Source organism: Sarcophilus harrisii, chromosome 2 (genome assembly GCF_902635505.1).
Source record: "Sarcophilus harrisii chromosome 2, mSarHar1.11, whole genome shotgun sequence".
Lineage (NCBI taxonomy): Eukaryota > Metazoa > Chordata > Mammalia > Dasyuromorphia > Dasyuridae > Sarcophilus > Sarcophilus harrisii.
This window is the reverse complement of record NC_045427.1, coordinates 584,614,194-584,624,998: the sequence shown is the minus strand read 5'-3', so window position 1 is coordinate 584,624,998 and position 10,805 is coordinate 584,614,194.

Below are 10,805 nucleotides of genomic sequence, written 5' to 3'. Positions count from 1 at the left end.
TTGATTGGATTGTGAAATTTCTTTAGACTAAAAGTTCTTTGGGTGTTCTTCCCTTCTCCTCCCCTATCCAGCCTGCATTTGGCTGTTTCCTTGGAAATAGATGCAGAGATAACAATCTTTACAGGGAAACCATGGAACACTAATCAGTTCTACCAATGGTCCCCTCATTCAGATTTTAAATAGAAATAGTCTCTGACATGTATATTGAAAGTTCTCAATATTTATTGATGTCACATTGACTAAATGTTGTTTGGGAAATATCTAAAATGCAAAGTTAGATTTTTTTTTTTTGTAATGGATAGAAGAAATTTCCCCACCCTGCTAATTACAGATTCCAAATCCCATTCCTTTGTCATTTAATACCTAACTTTGTATTCTTTGTATGTCATTTTTTGACATTTTAATTAATTAATTAAAATAATAGCTTTTTATTTTCAAAATATATGCAAAATTTTCAACACCTTGCAAAATCTTGTGTTCCAAATTTTTTATCCCTCTTTCCCCCATCCTCTCCCCTAGACAACAAGTAATTCAATATATGTCAAATGTGCAATTCTTCCATACACATTTCCACAATTACTATGCTGCATAAGAAAAATATCAAAAAGGAATAAAAATGAGAAAGAAAACAAAATGCAAACAATACAAAAAAAGGTGAAAATACTATGTTGTGACCCACATTCAATCCCTGCAGTCCTCTCTCTGAATGCAGATGGCTCTCTCCATCTTTGTATGAATGTGAGTATGTATAAGTAGTAAAAGACTTTATGAGCTGCAGATGTCTGTGTAGGGCAGCTATTGACATGAGCTAGATTTCTGACAAAATTGCTTAACTATGATATGTATCTGTAGGAAGCAATTGATATATTTTTAAGAAGTCATACTGCCAGAAGAGAAAATCCTGGACTCAAAAAGAATGTGAGGGGCCTTATGCATACCCCAGCTACTAGTAACATTGAGTGGATAAGATTGGCTGTGGATACAAGAATGAGAAAAGTCTGTAATTCAGTTTCAACAGAACTAAAAGGAGAGATGAGACATAAAATGCAGGAAGTACATTCTTACCTAAGTGAGAAACTTCATGTTGCAGGAGAAAATATATGATGATCCATAGGAAATAAAACTGGAATTTTCCTAATTCATATGGTGTTAATGTATGTGTAATAGAAAAGTTACTAGAATAAGATGATTGTGAGGACTAATCTAGGCTTTATTACTCACTGGCCTTTGGCCTTTGAACATTCACTTCCTTTCTTGGACCATATTGTCATAAAGATGTACAGATACTCTAAATCCTTTGTTTCTGTGTTGTCTAACTTCCCTTAGAAGCCACAGTTTTACTACAATAAAGACATATAAAATAGCTATATTTCTTTTTTAATGGTTTAGATAAAAAAAAGAAAATTAGGTCCATACATATTATGTATTTTAGGTGGGTTCTGCTGGAAGTATTTCTAAAATTTTAGTTTCATATATCTTTCCTTCTGCAATCTGTTGTCTTTATGATGAAAGAGAAAATTGGTGATAGTAACTCATAGTCAATTGCATTCCAAAGTGATAGGAACTGTTCACTTGGGACTTTGCTTCTTTATAAGTCATGTTAAGTAGGCATGATCATCCACACCTAACACTGTGTTGTGTACTTTACTACTGACTCAGTCCCCTGGAAATGGGTACTCTGGTAACACACTTGATGAAAACACAAGACTTCTGAAGAAAAAGAGGAAGAGCAGCATCTGTCTCCACTGATATAGACCTTACAATGCTAGATCAGGAAGGGACTTTTACAGGTTATCTAGGTCTATTACCATCTTTAAAGGGTGATGAAAATGAGTCTTCATTTGTGAAAGATCACTAAATAAATTAGTGGCAGAACCTGGACTTGAAACTATGTTTGATGGACAAGTTAGGGTTCTTTCATTTCCACTAGGCTGGTTCATGAATTAAAATTTTCTTGGCATCAGAAGGCCTGAGCTCAAGTCACAGAATTATAATTAATTAATTGCATGATCTTGCACAAATTATATTATCTATCACTTGGTAAGACCAGCTTCATATCTGGGGAGTTAAGTATATATTAATGACAATCTTTGAAGGATGTAGATGTAGATAGCAGAAAATTTATTTATTGTGCAATAGATAATATTAATTTGCTCTAGAAATCTTTATATAATTTCTTAAATGTGTTGTGTCATTTTAGTAGCATTTGGCTGATCCCATTTGGAGTTCTCTTGGAAAGATACTAGAGTGAATTGTCATTTTTCCTCCAGATCATTTTACAGGTGAGAAAACTGAGGCAAACAGGGTAAAATGACTAGCCCAGAGTCACATAGCTAGTAAATGTCTGAGGCTGAATTTGAAATCAAGTTTTCTTAACTCCAGGTCTGGCACTCAATTCACTGTGCCACTTAGCTGCTCCATAATTTCTAAAATAGGATAATAAATTTAGAGCTAGAAATAATCGTAAATGTTAACATGAGGAAACTTAACTCAAGATCATAGAAGTAGTAAGAAATAGAACAATGGTTTGACGTAAAATCTTTCACCTTCAAAGCCAATTATCTTTTCATTGCAACACATAGTTCATATACAGCATTATTCTTCCTCATATAATCTAATCAAATTTCATATTTCTCTTTAAGTAATCACAAAGTATATATTTGTCTGTCAGTGATCTGACAATTACAGTCTTACAAGAGATAGCCACACTTAAAATACAGAATGTAAAAATGTTCATTTGAAAACATAACAGAAAGAGATTTCACCAGAACGATCAGAATAACAATGCTATCCATTAAAATCTTTTGATATAAAGAATTTCAATAGAATCTCAATATACAAAGAGGTGGACATCTGGAAATAAAATATATACTGCAAAAGTAAAAGCAGATGTCTAGGAGGATAATTGAATCAGGCAGACCAGAAAAGATGGCAGAATAGGAAGAAGTAGTACAGCATTGTGTTGTCCCAAAACTATTGTTGCTAAGGCCAAGGAAGAATAATGGCTGAATAATGAATGGTACATCCAAGAAATGACAGAGGATCATTCTTCCAATGTAACATTGAAAGTTCAGTATGGAGCTAAGTAATCAGAGAAAGGGCTACAATTAGGGGTCAGTCTATAGTTCACTTTTTTAATCCTTGGGAATGACCCTATATTCAGCTCACATATATGTAGCTGAGTAACAAGAGCAGGAATTAATGACTGTGGTTAAGACCTGCAGTTCTGTGACTATGTGCTTGTAGCTGTCTGTGATGACCGTGCTAGCACCCAGGATACCTTAGAATCAGCTGGAGTCAAGATAAGCAAAAGTCCTTAGTCTTTATTCTTGGTTTTTAGGGGTAGAAGTGAAGGGGATGGAAGCAGGATCTCTGCAACCTCCTTCTTCCTCCTCCAATGCCAAAGTGAGTCTGGCTCATCTTACTCCACCCCCTAGTCCCTCCTACAATTCTCTGTATACACCAATCATCAAGCCAGCACAGGATAGTGGGAAGGGCCATTTCTCAAGCATATGCCCATAGAGTATTGTCCAATCTATAGTTAGCCTCAAGTGCTTGGCTGTCCTGACCTCTACAGTTTCAGCCCTCTACAGCTGTCTACTGAAAAAACAGCAGCCAGTGGCCAGGTAGCAGTTGTATTGTTCTGACATTTACTGGGTTTAGGAGTTTTCAAATCTTAGATCAAGTTGGAAGCAATCAGATGATGAATTGGCTCAGATCAATTAGGGTTTTTTTTTTTTTATTTAATAGCCTTTTATTTACAGGATATAAACATGGGTAACTTTACAGCATTAACAATTGCCAAACCTCTTGTTCCAATTTTTCACCTCTTACCCCCCCCAACCCCCTCCCCTAGATGGCAGGATGACCAGTAGATGTTAAATATATTAAAATATAAATTAGATACACAATAAGTATACCCGACCAGAACGTTATTTTGCTGTAGAAAAAGAATCAGACTCTGAAATATTGTACAATTAGCTTGTGAAGGAAATCAAAAATGCAGGTGGGCATAAATATAGGGATTGGGAATTCAATGTAATGGTTTTTAGTCATCTCCCAGAGTTCTTTTTCTGGGCATAGCTAGTTCAGTTCATTACTGCTCCATTAGAAATGATTTGGTTGATCTCGTTGCTGAGGATGGCCTGATCCATCAGAACTGGTCATCATCTAGTATTGTTGTTGAAGTATATAATGATCTCCTGGTCCTGCTCATTTCACTCAGCATCAGTTCGTGTAAGTCTCTCCAGGCCTTTCTGAAATCATCCTGTTGGTCATTTCTTACAGAACAGTAATATTCCATAATTTTCATATACCACAATTTATTCAGCCATTCTCCAACTGATGGACATCCATTCAGTTTCCAGTTTCTAGCCACTACAAAAAGGGCTGCCACAAACATTCGTGCACATACAGGTCCCTTTCCCTTCTTTATAATCTCTTTGGGATATAATCCCAGTAGTAACACTGCTGGATCAAAGGGTATGCACAGTTTGATAACTTTTTGAGCATAGTTCCAAACTACTCTCCAAAATGGTTGGATTCGTTCACAACTCCACCAACAATGCATCAATGTCCCAGTTTTCCCGCATCCCCTCCAACAATCATCATTATTTTTTCCTGTCATCTTAGCCAATCTGACAGGTGTGTAGTGGTATCTTAGAGTTGTCTTAATTTGCATTTCTCTGATTAATAATGACTTGGAGCATCTTTTCATATGACTAGAAATAGTTTCAATTTCTTCATCTGAGAATTGTCTGTTCATATCCTTTGACCATTTTTCAATTGGAGAATGGCTTGATTTTTTATAAATTAGAGTTAATTCTCTATATATTTTGGAAATGAGATCAATTAGGATTAATTGAAAGCTTGTAACTCCATTGCCTGAACGACTTCTGAGATCCCTGAAGACCAAAAATACACAATAAACAGAGAATACAGTGTAAGAACTCCAGACAATACAGACAATATTGTACTGTACCAAAGACAGCCCTAATCCCAAGGAACATTCCTTTTAGAATTGAGTAATACTTGTCCCAACATAGAATTTGAATAAATAACCAGCATTTTTTGTTTTGTTTTTATATTTATAAAATTTGTGCCTGGAAAAATTTCCTTAAAATTAAAAAAAAATGGTTTTTTTTTATTCCTCTAACTTTTTCTAATGATCAATCAAAAAAGGTAATACTCTCCATTGCCCCTGTTCTTCTAGTAATAAGTAGCTTTTACAAAAATGTATTAGTAGTTTCTTTTTTTTTCTTTATTAAACCTTTTTATTTTTCAAAACATATGCGTGGACAATTCTTCAACATTAGTCTTGGCAAAACCTTGCAAAATAGTAACTTAATATAATCAAAATTATCTATTTTGTAATCAATAATGATCTCTATTTCTTCTTGACTCACAAATTTCCCTCCCTTCCCCCACACCCTCTCCTAGATGGCCGGTAGTCTAATATTTGTTAAACATGGTAGAAATGTATGTTAAATTCAATATGTGCATATATATTTATACAATTATTGTACTGCACAAGAAAAATCAAATCAAACCAATAAAAAAGAGAGAAGCAAAATAAAGTGCAAGCAAATAATAACAAAAAGAGTGAAAATGCTATATTGTGAACCACACTCAGTTCCCACAGTCCTCTCTCTGGGTGTGGATGGCTTTCTTCATCACTGAAAATTGGAACTGATTTGAATCATGTCATGATTGAAGAGAGTCATGTCCATCAGAATTGATCATCGCATAATCTTGTTATTGCTGTGTATAATGGTCTCCTGGCTCTGCTCATTTCATTTAGCATCAGTTCATGTAAGTCTCTCCAAGCCTCTCTGAAATCATCTTGTTAGTTGTTTCTTACAGAACAATTATATTCCATAACATTCATATACCATAATTTACTCAGCCATTCTCCAATTGATGGGCATCTGTTCAATTTCCAATTACTTGACACTACAAAAAGGGCTGCCACAAACATTTTTGCATGTGTGGGTCCCTTTCCCTCCTTTAAGATCTCCACTGCTGGATCAAGGGTATGCACAGTTTGATAACTTTTTTGAACATTGTTCCAAATTACTCTCCAGAATGGTTGGATCCATCAAATTCCACCAACAATGTATTAGTGTTCCACTTTTCCCACATCCCCTCCAACATTTATTCTTATCTTTTCCTGTCATCTTAGCCAACCTGAGAAGTAGGTGGTGGTATGTCAGAGTTGTTTTAATTTGCATTTCTCTGATCAATAGTGATTTAGAGTACCTTTTCATATGACTAGAAATAGTTTCAGTTTATTCATCTGAAAATTGTCTGTTCATATCCTTTGACTGTTTTTCAATTGGAGAATGTCATGAATTGTTATAAATTTGAGTTAATTCTCTCTATGTATTTTAGAAATGAGCCCTTTATCAGAAATCTTAAATGTAAAAATATTTTTCCAGTTTATTGCTTACCTTCTAATCTGGTCTGCATTAGTTTTTGTTTGTTAAAAAAACCTTTTTAACTTAATATAATCAAAATTATATATTTTGCAATCAATAATGATTTCTAGTTCTTCTTGACTCACAAATTCCTTCCTCCACAGATCTGAAAGGTAAACTATCATGTTTTTCTAGTTTGTTTATAATACCATTCTTTATATCTAGCAGCATTTAAAAAATATAGCAGCATTTAGCAAAAAAGAAATAGAAAAAAACAATTTACTTAAATGAAGAAATGTTTAATTAAAAAAAAAAAACTTTTGAACAGTTAAAAAAAGATCATTTCATTCCTGACCCTTAGTTTTTCTAATTTTGAAATTCTCATGTGATATAGCTCGGCTAGCAAATAGGGCTAAGTTCTTAAAATATGAAGAGATCTCTTCTTTCTTCTAATATAAGCAATCGTGAAAATTTTGAGGAAATTTGACTGTGAAAGGCTTAAGGGTTGTTACTGTGGTGGTCAAATCTTCTAATTGATTGTGGAAGTAGAAGAAATACTAGTTCAGATGCAATTGAACCTGAAATGAGTATGTATGCAAAAAAAAAAAATGTTGTACTCACTTTTAGGCCTCTCCCTTCCTGTCAGCCAGTGTAGCAGAATAGGCAGTTGGAGGCATAGCAGTTAGCCTCATCCTTCCACCTGGTTGCCTTGTGTACCTGAACAAATCAAACATCTATGTTTTTATGTTTCTTCTTTTCTGATTTTAGATGAATGATTATTCTGAGATGAGAGAATTTGGAACCCTTTTGAGTAAGAGAAAACCAAAGGTCTCACTGGTAAACAAATGTAGTAGAAAAGCTCATGAAAATAGTAGAAGTAGCCAACAACGTTAGGAAGTGACCAAGCAGAAACATTGAGATAAAAATATCCAGATACTGAACTATCTAGAAAAATTTTGGAATAGTATATGAGCAGCTATTTTTTTTAACAATAACCAAGTCAGGCAAAGAGCCAGAATAGCAGATGGTTGACAACTGGTATTAATTTTCCTGGCACCTGAGTAGGAAGGAGAAAAAGAATATCACTAGCAACAGAATGGCTTGCCCATCAGAGAGCATCCTGGAGCAGTGTTAGAGTAACCTATCCCAGATACATATGACCCCTGCAGCAGAGAGACATGTCTAAATGAATTTCATGAGGCATCTGAAAAGGGAAATAAGGATTTCGAGAGACAAGAGTTGGAAGTTATTCCTTAGCCATAACTTTCATCTTTTTTTGAGCCTTGTATGATACTTTTTAATCTATGTTTAAATACATTATTAATTTCAAATTTATTCATTTATTTAATATTTTTATTTTCCTACAAGTAACATTTAAAATAATTTTTTACATTTGTTTTTAAAATTTTGATTTCTATATTCTCTCCCTTATCCCTATTCCCAGTCCTCATTAAGAAAGCACGTGAAGTTCTTACTGGGGACTTTGTACAAATAGAAAGTATACATCTAGTTTGAAAGGAGGGGGGATATGTTTTACATCCTTGCTAGGCTTCTTGCAAAATCCCTTTTCCAAGAGCTAATTGATGATCTATTAGTTGACTGTTAATAAAGAATATCTCACTGAGAACTTATAAAAATAGTACCAGAAACCCCAAATCTTTCAAGGAGTAATACTAGAAACCCTATAGAATCCTAAGGAGAGCAATAGTCAGCTAAACATCCCTGAGAAATCTGATGAATGGAATACCCAGTAAACAGAGAGATCCCATAGAAGGGAATGATGTGCATAACAACATTTGTTTTAGCTCATGGAGTTGTTGTGAGGGAAGTACTTTGTAAATTATCATGCCATAGATGTTTTAAAATCAAGCAAACATAAGAGAATTTATTTTTAAAAAGTTTTATTAATGCATTAATACATATATATATATATATATATATAATTATGATTATAATACCCAAAATTAATTTAGGTAAAGTTATTGCAATAGGTATAAAAGGCAGGCAGACAGACACACTGTTATAGGCTATGAAAAACAAAAACAAAAATAACATTTCTGGAGGTATCTCAGGAAATGATTGGTGGATTCTTTCAATTTCTATTTTATCCTCTGATTCTATCCTGATCCTCCTGATAACAGGACAGTTTCCCTTGATAGTTTCTTAAAAGATGATGTTGAGATTATTTTTGATCAGGGCTTTCACATAGACCAATAATTTTTAAATTATTTCTTTGGATCTATTTTCCAGGTTAATTGTTTTCCCAATGAGATATTTCATATTTTTTTCTATTTTTCATTTTTGGGGGTTTTTGCTTTATTGTATCTTGATTTCTTATAAAGTCATTTTCTCAATTGGCCAATTTTGCTTTTTAAGATATTCTTCTCATTAGCTTTTTGTATTTTGTATCACTCCAATTCTTTTCCTATTTTTTCTTCTATTTCTTTTACTTGATTTTCAAAATTCCCTTTGAGCTCTTCCATAGCCTCAGCCAAATTCTTATTTTTCTTGGAAGCTTTGGATGTAGGAGCTTTGATTTTATAATCTTCTAATTGTATGTTTTGATCTTCTTTGTCACCATAGTAATTTTCAATGGTCAAACCAATTTTCTGTTGTCTCCTCATTTTCCTAGCCCTATTACTCAGCATTTAACTCTTTGTTAAAGTAGGGCTCTGTTTCCAGAGTGAAGGGTAAATTGTCCCAAACTTCAGGAGTTTTGTGCAACTGTTTTCAGAGATCCTTCTAGTAGTCTGACCATAATTCTTCATTTCTGCCCGAGCTATTAGGTGTATCCCCACCTCATTTTAGTTGTAAAATCTAGTGTGCCAAAGCAACAGAGTCCTGCTTTGCTGACCCTGGGGGCAGGGTTGGGGTCAGGGCTGTGCTAGGCTGTAGCATCCTGCATAGGGACTGCACACCAGACTCCCATCTCATTTCCACAGACTCTCTCTGCTGACCTACTGAGTCATCCTTGGTGTCTCCAGGCCAAGAGCTCCAGAAGCCACCAGCACAGCCACTGATTCAGAGATCTCGCCTCCCTGATACTGGAACCAGGGTAAAGGCTGTGCTGAGGCTGCCCCACACTGAGATTGCTTGCTGGACTCCCATCTTGTTGCCACAGACTTTTCTACTGACCTTTCAAAACCTCTCTGGCATATCTGGGCTGGAAGATCTGGAAGCTTCCAGCCCTGCTGCTGATTCAGAGGTTGGGTTGGGGCCAGTCTCAGTCAGGTCCTGGTCTGCACTGGCTGGCCCACATCAGGATTGCACACTGAACTCCCATCCTGGTGCCATAGATCTTTTACTGCTGAGCTTCTAAGTTGCCTTTGACTGGAAAATGTTCTACTCTGTCTTTTTGGGTTTTCTGATGTTCTAAAATTTGTTTAGCATCATTATTTAAAGGAATTTGGAGTGGTCTGGGCATGAGGTTGGGCAAGTTCCTGCCTTTACTTCATTATTTTAGCTCTGACTGCCCCTAAAATGTTTTAGGCAATTAAAATATCAAAAAGCCTCTGGACTTTAGGTCAATTACTAACTAATCCAGAACAAAAGTTAAATATGGAAGATTAGATCCATTATTAGCACCCACTTTAATTATTTATTTGTTTGTTTTTTTACTAAATTTTTTAGATCTTTCCAAAGAACAATGCTCTCAAACCATAATGATTAGCTTATTTCAAAGTAATGGAAAACATAGTTCTGAAGAATATAGGCAGAAGAAAAAGAAAAAATAATTTAGATTTTTGGGAGGTTTATTCAGGAAATATTAATATTATTTTACTTGAAGTGATACAAGATCTATGTACAGCCTGGATACTGAATTCAAGAAAAGTTTATGATTCATAAATTTTGCCAGTAGAAATAGTTAAAATGAGCAATACCATATTTTTCCTGCCAAATTATTTTATCCATAAGTTGTTTATAATAAAGCAGTAATGAAAATGCTCATTATATTCACTCATTTCACATTAAGGGACAAAATAAGGATGTCCATAAGTCTTATGGTTTAGCATCCACTTTACTGTGATTACATAATTATAATAAAATAAGCAACACATACTGTATCCTCCCAATGTTCATGACAATGCAGTAATGATAACAAATTTTCCCAGGAGTATCAAGATAAGTGGAAATCACATGAAATGCATGTTAACTTAGTAACAAGTGCTATTTTTTAAAAATCCATTATACATTATCTTTCCAATAAGCTTTGGTGTGAGAAATGAATAGTAGAAACAGATCTTTTGGAAATCCTATGAGTTCCTTGATGTCTGGGAGATGTGTCAGCAGGCCACAGTCATAGCTTATCCCTCATGAAAAACCATGACCAGAAGAAAATAACATTCTTCAGTTCAGGGGAAATGAAATCAAAACTGGACATGACTTCCT